General features: G+C 43.0%; 1 protein-coding gene across 3 annotated transcripts in view; it reads left to right on the plus strand.

The window, feature by feature from the left end:
• DNAJC11 (DnaJ heat shock protein family (Hsp40) member C11) overlaps positions 1 to 12296 on the plus strand; it is a 107489-nt gene that overhangs the window by 58594 nt on the left and 36599 nt on the right. The window lies entirely within an intron of this gene.

Below are 12296 nucleotides of genomic sequence, written 5' to 3' on the forward strand. Positions count from 1 at the left end.
ACTGTGTGGCCCAGTGTACTATTCAGTTGGATTTAACAAGAGCACTGTGACCAGGAAGGCCTGACAGGCAGCTGGTGTCTGTCATAAAGAGCTTGTAGTTTCCCCCAGCCCTTCCATCATCCTCTTCTCAGAGGCTCCCATAATCTTTGTCAACTTAGCAGTGTTGTTGGAAGAAAAGATGAAGCCATACAAAGCTAATAAGAAGCATCGTTTTTCTGTTTGTTTCTGTAAGTCTTCTAAATAACAAATGCTACCTCGAACTGGGAAACATGGTAAGACAGACCATTGACCAAAGATATTCTAGAAAACAGATTTTTTTTTAAAGACCCACACACGCGCACGCACACACACACACACACACACACACACACACAGTATTTAAAGGGCCATATATTCAGAATCATACATTTCGAAGTATATTTGTAAATGCCAACATCTCCCATCTACCTATCTTCTCCTCTGGCAAGTGATGTTTCAGTAGTGCAGAGTCGTCCTTTGGGTAGACAAGAATCGAGAACCGAACACTGGCTGGACTGAGTCGGGGAGTTTGAAGTAGTCAGGAGAGATGAAGATCTCGGACACCCTGGCCATGCTAGTGGTTCCCTGCTCAGATCTCCTAGTTTGGTGCTCAGGGCCGGTGTACTTGGTGGAGATCTGTTCTAGGAGGTCAGCGTTGGCAGATGGAGGAGATCAGGGAAGGCCTGGCGGAAGCAGGCTGTTGCCTTGGTGTTTCTGCTATTCTGGCTGGTGTTTTGCTGCAGTCAGAGCAGTGAAAAGGAAAGAGAACCTCACTGTCCTCCTGAGCCCATGTCCTGTGATCAAATCGACCATCTGGGCGTGTATGGCAGTCGCTTATTGGGAGTCTATGCAGCTATGTCTGCGGGCCATGTTCCTGTGGAATGAGGGAACACAGCTGTGGCCATTTCATATAGGCATGCAAGTTATTTTAGAATTTCCAATACGTCGCCGTTTCCATAAACTGTTTCCAAATAAATAAAACATTTTCTTACCAGAAATATTGAGTGATAACCAAATGTTGGCTGTGCAGCATTTTGAGGAGAGAATTTGATCTGTGTTTTTTATTCCCTTCCCAAGGCTCTTTTGCTTTTCTTTATTTTCTTTAATTATTTTTTAAGTTTTTGCTATAGGGCACATATGCTCACTGGAAAGTGACAGAGGCAGAGGGAAAGTAAGAAATCACCCCCTGGGCAATGGCCACACCGCAGTCGCTTCTTCATTCTCTTCTTGGGATTTTAGGCATGCACATACGTGCTCCTGGCATGATTTTCAAGCCACCAGGTCTGGGGCTAGAACCATGGTTAAACTATTTGGCAGTTCAGTGCCCTAATCAGCATGCCACCTGCTGGCCCCTCTTTTGCTTTTCAAGATGAGCAAAAAGGTATAGAATGTCTTTATCTTCAGAAAAAAGAGGTAGTCTCCTCTTTTGTTTTTTGTTTTGTTTGTTTGGGGTTTTTGGGTTTTTTTTTTTTTTATTGTTTTGGTTTGGTTTGGTTTGTTTTTTTTGAGAGATTTTTGTTATAGGGGGCGTATGGTCCCAAAAAAGACAGAAAGCAAGAAATCACCCACCGGGGAGATTGCCACTCCGCAATCCCTTCTCCTCCATTCTGCTCTTGGGATCTTGGGCAAGTATGCACATGCGCCCGGTGTGAGTTTAAGCCACCAGGTCCAAGACTTGAACTGCGATTGACTACATGGGAGTCCAGCAACATAGCCATTACACCAACTGCTGGTCCCAAAAGCAGTAATCTCCTTTTTTAAGAATACTATAGGGGGCCTGCAAGTGGCATAGTGGTTAAGGTGCTAGACTCCCACATGGCCTATTGTGGTTCAAGTACCAGACCTGGCAGTTTGAAAATCATGCTGAGCACATGTGAGAGTGAATCCAAAATCCTGAAAGGAGAATGGAGGAGAAGTTTCCAACATGGCTACCCCCCTGCAGGGTAATTTATTACTTTTCCTCTCTCTCTGCGGTGAGCACACACAACCTAGAGCAAAAACCTGAAAAAAGAATACTATAGGAAAAAGAACACTTTTGATGACCTTGAGAATCAGCTTGTCAGCTAGACCCCCACAAAGGACCACCGCTTGTAGAGGATTAGCAAAATACATACTATGTGTGATACTGCCACCAGAAACTTGTATGGTTATCTCTCCCCATTTTCATAAGTAATGTGACCAAACAAGCAGATCCACTGCCTGATTCACCCAAAGCCAATATCAGAGGCACTGACTCTTGAAGCAAGAAAGAGTTTTATTGCAGGACCAGCAGTTGGCGTAATGGCTATGTTGCTGGACTCCCATGTAGTCAACCACAGCTTGAGTTCCTGACCCAGTGGCTTAAACTCATGCCAGGAACATATGTGTGCAGGCCCAAGATCCCGAGAGGAAAATGGAGGAGAGGGGATTGCGGCGTGGCCATCCCCCTGGAGAGTGACCTCTTGATTTCTGTCTCTCTGTCTCTGTGGTGAGCGTATGCGCCCTATAGCAAAAACCTTTCCAAGAAAAAAAAAGTTTTATTGCATTGCCAACAAGCAAGGAGACGGGAGTAGACCTCAGATCTGTCTCTCAGAATGGAACAGAATGGGGTCTTTTATAACAGTAGAAAGTGGGAGGGGGCACGGAGTGATGTTTGCCAGTCCCAGTTGGCTTGTACTAGTGGGGGGATGGATGTCTTCTAGTTTCAGGTTGGTTGGTATCAGGGGATTTCCAGCATTGCAGGCTCTTTAGTCTAGACTACAACAATATAGGGCACCTACTTCTGATCTCATTCCCCAGAAACAAGTCCTATTTGTATTTTTTTTCTGTTGCAACTGTGTTTTGTTCCCTTTTAGCAACTAGGGTCAGCTTTAGCTCCCTCAGTCCTCTTAGGCATGTGTGTCCTGCAGGTAAGCTTATGTGATGGTACCAAATTTTTCCCTCTTAGGCCAGTTCTAGGCAGTTGAGTGCATTAGGTGGGAATTTTCCAGTAAGATACACGTACTGAGCAAAAAGGCCTAGGGGGAAAAGCAGAGATTAGAAATCCTGACTAAAAAAAAAAAACCAAAACCCAGGCTTTTGACAGAAAGTGGAAGAATATGGAAGATTTACTGCTGAGTGAAACAGGCTATGAAGGAGAGACACTGTATGTCCCCACTTAATATATACCGAGTGTCTGCACTCTGTAACTGAAACTGACGGGCTAAAGGATGTACAAACACAAGAGATGGGTGTGAATGCCAGATGTGGTGTGTGTGGAGGAGTGGGGCCTGGGGAAAAACATTTGGAGAGGGGATATGGAGACAGCATTGTTGAGACAGGGAGGTAGTATTGTTATATTTTGATCAACTGGACCGGGGAGAAATGTTCACATATCGAAAATGATCACCTTGTAAGCTAAATAATGTGATTGAATGTATTAAAAAAATGTAAATTAAAAAAAAAAAAAGAAATCGTGACTATACCAGTAGGGCAGGACACAGAGCAAACTGACTTGTGTTTAGTTTTCTCATTTGTAAAATAAGGACATCTGTCCTAACTACCGTGCCAAGTTGTTAAAACATTGAAAAAAGATGAAATAGATTTTCATTTATTAGAGGAAAGTAATCTTGCTATATAAACACAAAGTGGTAATAGTAGGAAGATGAGATTCAGCACTAAATTTTGTTTCAGTGTTTCAGTCAGCACCCACTGGGAAATACCTGGCTCTATCAGGCATATCATTTGCCCATGGTAGCTTTGTTTGGGTACAGTCTGTCTACTGGGATTTGAAACTGGCCCTCTGACACTTCTCTCAGCCTCTTTCCATGGCCAGGCCCGGTGCTGTTGGCAGTATGGCTTTTGCCTACCATTCTTGGCTTGTGTGAAACGTGCTGTGTAAATCCACATGGGGCTCAGAAGGACGGAGTGCAATACCCAGCTCCAGTATCTGGCCACTCTGCCTCCTGGCTCTCCAGCTGATGGAGCACGCACAGACATCCACACACGCGCTCTCTGCACACAGCGTGGGAGAGCCTGGATTTGGAGTCAAGAGCCCTGGGTCTGGATTCTGGATTCACCTTCCAGTCTGCGCCCTTGGCTAAGTCCTTTCTCCAGCCTTGACCCAGCCTCTCCCAGTGTGAGAGGGCAGGTTTGCCAAGAGAGTCCCACTGCTTAGAGTTAAGTACAGAGACCTTCACAATCCTTAGTTCCCCTGTGTTCTCTTCCTTTGCATTGCCCTGTGGAAATAAAAAAATTACCTGCTGAAACACACCAAGCTTAGCACACTGAGGTCCCAGTGGCTCCAGGGCCCTCTGCACTGTGTAGAGAGGGTGTGGGGAGGGAATCTGTGACTGGATAGGCCAAGAAGCTCATCCTCGAGGACCCTATGTGAAAATGGAACCTGTCGGTCTTCCTCCTGGATCTCTATTTTATTAGCATAATCCTACATTTGTCTTTTGGAGACTAAGATCATATAACAGGATGGTTCTGTGTTGTGCTCACTTTATATCGATTTATTTATTTAAATTTATTCTTAGTTTTGCTATAGGGCACATGTGCTTTCTGGGGCCTGGGATGGAGTAGAGAGAAAACATCATCCAGGAGGGATGACCACAGTGCAGTCCCTTCTCTATTCTCCCCTCGGGATTCTCGGCACACAGGCACATGCACCCAGTATGTTTTTCAAGCTGCTGGGTCCAGGACTTGGGACTGTGCAGTTAGCTATGTGGGATTCGCCTGTTTTAACTACCATGCCACTGGGTTGTCATATTGATTATTTCCGCTCTTTTGTTAATACCCGTAAATTTACCTCTCTTTAGATAGCAGCCACTTTGAGCATCTTTAGAAGACAACTACATCCCAGGCAACTTGTCTTTCTTGCTGTCTTCTTCACATGTGGAGCAGAGGATTAAATTGGGACTGTAGGGGGACTTACCGGTCTCTGAGAGCTTACATTGCTTTTTTTATTTTGGACCCCCCTTACAAAATAGTTTCATGAAGATTATTTCCTGGGCAATTCCACTCTTTTACTGTTGCATGAGTTGATATGAGCTACTTGGTGAGACCTCCTTTCTGATTTTAGAAAGCCTCCTTTATCAGTGTGATTTTCATGTAACAGCCTAGAAACACAATTCAGCTTCATCAGAAAAAAAAATTATGTATCAAAGGAGGCATATAACCATAAAAGTACTTTGAAATCCCAAGACATTTCATAAAGATGTATGAGTACATTACTCAGTTATTTTTAAAGGATTTAAAATTTTTTCTTGGTTGCCATGGCTAATGATTATAGCCATCAGAATGAGCTTGTAGCTATGACTTTCAGTCTGTTGTATGAAAATGATTCTGATGTCATAAAACTGACTCAGCTTGGCTCACAGGATAATAGTGCAGAAGAAAAGCTGTTTGAACCCATATGTTTGTTATGCTCAATGGCAGGAAGGGCAATTGACTGTATGCAGAAATGAGCTGCTATTTAAATCAGAGAAATTGGGAGGTTGTCAGAGAAAAGGGGACAAAGATCTGAATACTCCTGTCTAGAAAACTGATGTAATGTAAAATGGGGACTTTGGAATAAAGAAGAGATGGCTATCTGTTTAGAAGACCCAGAAGGAGACAAAGATGAAAAGTTATATATTGGTCTTTAAGTGTGTATTAGCTGGAGGGCTGCTTCACCCCCACCATGTCCACCTAATCACTTATAAATAAGATTTCAGAATTAAAGATTACTGTTTGTACGGGTGGGGAGGGACATATATGGTGGGGTGGAGTACGGAAGAGGGACAAGAAGGAGTGGTTGGGCCATAACTCTCAGAAACCCTGGTGAGTTTGAGTTTGAGTCTCCATAGCAGTAGAGAATCCAGTTAGTGCCTTTCAGATAAAATGATTCTGTAGGAACGGTCATCATAGAAGCCACCCTGGATGCATCAGTTATGAGACAGGCAAATTCCACACTGCATTTTGTGGTGGAATTTTCTGCTTTTGAAAGACAGAGATTTTTTGACTATGTGCACACTTGCTAGAGAGACAGAAAAAGACAAGAAAGCAAGAAATTACATACCCTCCAGGGGGCATGGCCACGCTTCAGTCTCTTCTCTTCCATTCTCCTCTCAGGATTTTAGGCACATTTGCACATGCACCCTACGTGAGTTTCAGGCTACAAGGTCCAGGACTTAACTGCGGTCAACCATGTGGGAGTCCAGAGCCTAAATCTCTATGCTATCTGCTGGCCCCGTGGTGGAATTTTCAGCTACTAAGGAGTTACTGTTGAAACCAACTGGTGGTATACTGGTTAAGATGGCTAAATCCCACACTGCTGGCTGCATGGTTTGATTTCTGGACCCTGAGTCTCAGGAAATACCAGGCACATGGGCATGGGTGCCTAGAATCCCAAAAGGTGAATGGTGAAGAAGGGATGGAGACATGACCATCCCCCTTGGAGGTGATTTCTTATTCCCTACCCTACCCAACAAGTGCACTCGCCCCATAGCAAATTAAACAAAAGAAAGACAAAATTCAGCCTAGGCAAAATAGTAAGTCCCTGTCTCTAAAATAACATAAACTTCACGTCCCAGCCTTTGTGGCACAGTTAGTGACATAGTGAACTACAGCACTGGAAGCCACATGACTGGCCACAGGTTCAGCTCCCTGGCACTGGGTGTGTGTGCTCCTGCCCAGGATCTTTATAAGCTGGAGAGCTAGGAGAGGGAAATTGCAGTGTGACAAGACCCTATCCAGAGTTTTCCTCTTCCTGTCACTCATACTCATGAATAAAATTTTAAAATAATTGTTATTATAAAAATAAGGGCCAGCAAGTGGCATAGAGGTTAAGGCACTAGGCTCCCATATGGTTGACCTGGTTCAAGCCTGGACCCAGCGGCTTGAAAATCACAAGGCATTGTGTGCATACATGCCCAAAACCCTGGGAGGAGAATAGCGAAGGGGTTGCAGTATGGACATCCCCCTGGAGGGTGATTGTGATTTCTCATTTGTGCTCTCTCTTGTGCAAGTGCACGCACCCTATAGCAAAAATCTGAAAAAAATTTTTTTTTTTTTTTTAATTTGGAGAGGGACCAGCAGTTGGAGTAATGGCTAGCAGTTGGAGGGACCAGCAGTTGGAGTCACTGGACTCCCATGTAGTCGACCATGGTTTGAGTCCCGGGCCTGGTGGCTTAAACTCACACTGGACATGTGTGCATACATGCCCAAGATCCCGAGAAGAGAATGGAGGAGAAGGGATTGTGGGGTGACCATCCCCCGGGGGCCATTTCTCACTTTCTGTGTCTCTGTCTCTGTCTTTCTGGTGAGCACATGTACCCTATAGCAAAAATCTCTCCAAAAAAAAATTTTGAGTGCGTGAGCTCATCAGAGAGAAACTGAGAGACAGAAAGGGAGAGACCATCCCCCACAGGGATGGGCACGCATGCACCTGTGTCAAGCATGAGTTTTAAATCACCAGGTCCAGAACTTGAACTGCTGCCAGCCATGTGGGAGTCCAGCAATGTAACCATTATGCCATCTGCTGGTCTTCCCCAAAAAAATTTTTCTAAAAATATTTGTAATTTTTTTTTACAAAAGAATTATTTTATTTAACTTTATTTATTGATTGATTTTAATTAGACCAGAGTGGGACAGAGTGAGAGAGAGAAAGGGAAAATTAGAAAGCAAGCTACCAGGTCTGGGGCTCGAACTGTGGTCAGCCATGTGGGAGTCCAGTGCCCCTAACTACCACACCACCTGCCGCCTGCCGGCCCCTAAGGATTTTTTTTTTTTTTTGGAGAGATTTTTGCTATAGGACATCTGCACTCACCAGAAAGACAGAGAGAGACAGAAGGCAAGGAATCAACTCTCGGGATCTTGGGAATGCATGCATACAGCCCTGCCTGAGTTTAAACCACCAGGTCTGGTACTCGAACTGCAGTTGACTACATGGGAGTCCAGTGACATAGCCATTACACCAACTGCTGGTCCCATGGACTTTTAAAAAGAGTAATCAGAAGAACTGCATACTAGTAAAACAATTCCAATGAGTCCAAACTTACACATTGTCTTAAATTCTTGAAAATAACTCAAACATTAATGCATCACAAACTGAACTGAACTCAAGTTTTCGCTCTGTGGTTCAAATCCTTTCCTTGGAGAAGAATTAGCATCATCTTACATTCAGGTAGACAACAGGCCTGAATGAGAGGAGTTCCTTAACACAGTCTCACTCAGATGGAGAGCATCGCAGAGAAAAAGCTGAAGTGTTTGTGGCATCTGGCACATCTAGACATTTGATATGCCCCCTCTAAGAACCAGAGCCAGCAAGGATACCATGGAGATAAATGCAAGCCAGAGGTGCTCCTGGTCATTCTTGAGATGTGTCCTGAGATCCATGCAAGTCACCACCTAGAGCACTGCCAACTCCCTAAGACATCTGCGGACTGTTCCTCCAGGAAACTTCTCAAACATATATCAACCCAAGTAAAGAGAGAAAAGACATACATATTACAAGGCCCAGAAAACTATCTGGAATGTTTTAGGAGAGTGTTTGACTCATTTTTGTAAAAGCTTTTTTTTTTTAGAGATGTTTTTGCTATAGGGCGTGTGTGTGCTCCCCAGAAAGACAGAGAGAGACAGAAAGCAAGAAATCACCCCCCAGGGGTGATGGCCACACCGCAATCCCTTCTCCTCCATTCTCCTCTCAGGATCTTGGGCACGCATACACACGCACCCAGTGTGAGTTTAAACCATCGGGGCTGGGATTTGAACCACAGTCAGCCCTGCTTCTCTAACCAGTATGCTTATAAGGCTAGCCCCAAGTCCACTGATTTAAAAATATGCATAGATGGCATAATGATTATGCTGCTGGACTCCCACATAGTTGACCATAGTTTGAGTCCCAGACCCAGTAGCTTAAAAACTCACACCAGGCATGTGTATGTGCATGCCAAAAATCCAGAGAAGAGAATAGAAGAGAAGTGATTGTGGTATGGCCGTCCCCCTTGGGGGGTGATTTCTCACTTTCTGTGTCTCTGTTTCTCTCTTTCTCTCTCTCTCTCTCTCTCTCTGGTGAGTGCACATGTTCTGTAGCAAAAAAAAAACTCTCTAAAAAATAAATAAAATTTAAAAATAAAAATATGCATAGAAAGACCTTTTCTAGAGAGTAATAGTTTTTTTTTTTTTTAATAATTATTTAATTTGGGGACCAGCAGTTAGCGTAATGGCTATGTCGCTGGACTCCCATGTAGTCGACCGTGGTTCAAGTCCCGGACCCAGTAGCTTAAAACTCACGCCAGGCACGTGTGCGTGTGCCCAAGATTCTGAGAGGAGAATGGAGGAGAAGGGATTGCAGCGTGGCCATCCCCCCTGGGGGGGTAATTTCTCGCTTTCTGTCTCTCTGTCTCTCTCTGTCTGGTGAGCACACGTGCCCTATGGTAAAAACCTCTAAAAAAAAAAAAAAAAAAAACTCTGTCGCTCTTGGGTCAAATTAAAAAATAATAATAATAAATAAAATAAATAATTTTTTAAAGAATTCTTTTAAAAGATTAATTTTTTTTTATTTATTTATTTTTATTTACTTTAGGGCACATGCATTCACCAGAGAGGGACAGAGAAAGAAAGAGAGAAAACAAAAAAGTGAGAAGCCCAGGACTCCGACTGCAGTCGGCCAGCACCTTGACCAACTGCAGTTGGCCATGTGGAAATCCAGCACCTTTACCACCCTGCCCCCTGCTGGCCCGAGAGTAACAGTTTTTAAGTAGCTCCTAGTTTCACAGTCCTTAAGGAGTGGAACATATTTTAAAATCTTTTTTTGTCAAAGTAACATCTACAAATAGTTTAAAGTGAAATTAGAGAATGAAGGAAGAAGGCCTAGTCCCATAGCCTGGTAGTTAGGAGAAATAAGTCCTACATGATCAACCCTGCAAGTTCAAGTTCCAGCCTTACCAGCCTGAAATATACACTGGGTGCACGTGCATGCGTGTGTGTACTCAAAATCCAGAAACAATGGAGCCGTAGAGGAGAAGGGTTTGTGGCACGACAATCCCCTATGGGGAGGGAGGTGCTTTCTCGTTCTCCTTGTGTTTATCTTCAGCAAATACATGTTCCCCTTGGCAAATAAATAAGTAAATAGAAATATTTTTTAAAGTAAAAAAAGAAAAGTGAACTATTGGGTCCTTGGAAAAGTCATGACACATTTTTGCATAGAAAAAATACATCATGACTTTTCTAACAACCCAATAGCTGCAAGATATGTAAAAAGAAAGCCCTCTCCTCTTTCCTCCCTTTTCTATTCCTGACTCCTCTTCCCTAGAAGCAGCCACTGCCCTGTCTTCAAGCTCTTCTGACATTTATTCTGTATTTCAAAGTCCTATGTTTACATTGTTCTCTTAGTTTTCTCTGTTTTAGTAATAATTACTGACCTTCTGCCTGAGCAGATAAGAATGTAATTCCCCAGCACAGCACATATTTCTAGTCCACCCACAGTAGTTATGATGCCTTTTTGGGTTAAGTTAATATTCACTGTATACTTTATCGTTGAGCCAGGGTATGCCATGGTTATCTGACCTTTCTTAAAACTTTTCCTCTGTAGTATCAGTAATTGTCCCATTTGGTTCCTCTGATTAGTTTTCTCTAAATCCACCCCAAATTCATCTCCAAACTCTGTCAGAACGGAAGCTTTCCCCTTTTCACCAGACACCTCGCATATTGTCACTCTCTTTGATCTTGTTGCATCCTCTAGAGTCCCATGACTCCAGATCTAGCTCGGCCTTTCTAGGCCTGCTGTATAGCTGTAGCCTCAGAACTTCCCTCATTGGGTTTCTCACCAGCCTTTCTCTATTCTTTCATCAAATTTTGATGGAATGCCAACCACATAGAGGCACAGTTAGACACCGAAGTACGCTAACCAGAACAGCTTGCATGAAGCTCAGATCCCCTACTTGTTCCATTTCCTCTAGCTTCCAGGGTTGCTGCTGAGATGATGGTTTCTGAGTCCGTATTCCTTGTATGTGATTTTTCTTCCCTTTTGGAAACTTAGGGTTTTTTTCCTGGGCTCCTGAAATGCTATGAGTATACATACTGGTAAGTGTTCTCCGTTATCAAGCTGATATTTAGCAGGCCCTTTCTACCTGGAGTTTCAGTTCTTCAGAGAAGTTTTCCCTTATTCTTTCTTCTGTATTTTTTCTCCTTTTCTCCTCTTCTACATTATTTTTACTCAAATGTTAGTTATGTTAAACTAATTATCTAATTTTCTCTTTTTTTTTTTTTCTATTTTACATGTTTAGTTCTACTTTTTTTGAGTTGTTTTGTTTTGTTTTCAAGATTATTTCTAGTTCTTCTACTGATTTAAAAATTTTCTGCTGGGCCAGTCCTGTGATCTTATAGTTAAGCAGACATATCCCACATGGTCAGATGAGCAGTTCAAGTCCTGGACCTGGAGTCTTAAGCACACCTGGTAGGGCTGGCAGTTGGCATGGTAGTTATGGGCTTTGGACTCCCAGATTGCCGACCATGGTTCAAGTCCGGGACCTGGCGGCTCTCTTTCTCACTTTCTCTCTTGTCAAATTAAAAGAAATAAAAAAAGAAAGAAAGTTAAATAAAATAATTCTTTATAAAACAACATTTATTAAAAAAGAAAAGAAAAGAAATACACCTGGTACATGTGCACTCACCCCTCTCCGGTCAAAATTAAAAATAAATAAATAATTTTTAAAAAATATATTTTATTTAACTTTATTTGTTTGTTTGTTTGTTTGTTTTGGAGAGATTTTTGCGCCGGTGTGAGTTTAAGCCACCTGGTCCAGGACTCGAACCATGATCAGCTACATGGGAGCCCAACAACATAGCCATTACGCCTTAACTTTATCTATTGTTGTTTTAATAGTTCCAGTGAGACACACACATACACACATACATACACAAAGAGAGAGAGAAAGAGACAGAAAGTAAGAAAGTAAGCCTTCAGGTCCGGAACTCAAAACATGGTTGGCTATGTGGGAGTCCAGTGCCCTTAAACACCTACTATCCCCATTGCTTTATATTTTTGACCCTATGTCAAAATATAAATCCAAGGGACCAGCAATTAGCATCATGGCTATATCACTAACCTCCCATGTAGTTGACTACGGTTCGAGTCCCGGACCTGGTGGCTTAAACTCACGCTGGGCACATGTGCGTGTGTGCCCAAGATCTCAAGAGGAGAATGGAGGAGAAGGGATTGCGGCATGGCCATCCCCCCCAGGGGTGATTTTTAACTTTCTATTTCTATTTCTATTTCTTTCTTTTTTTTTTTTTTTTGAGATTTTCACTGTAGGGCGCGGGCGCTCGCCAGACAG

This window comes from Tupaia chinensis, unplaced genomic scaffold (genome assembly GCF_000334495.1).
Source record: "Tupaia chinensis unplaced genomic scaffold, TupChi_1.0 Scaffold000146_1, whole genome shotgun sequence".
Lineage (NCBI taxonomy): Eukaryota > Metazoa > Chordata > Mammalia > Scandentia > Tupaiidae > Tupaia > Tupaia belangeri.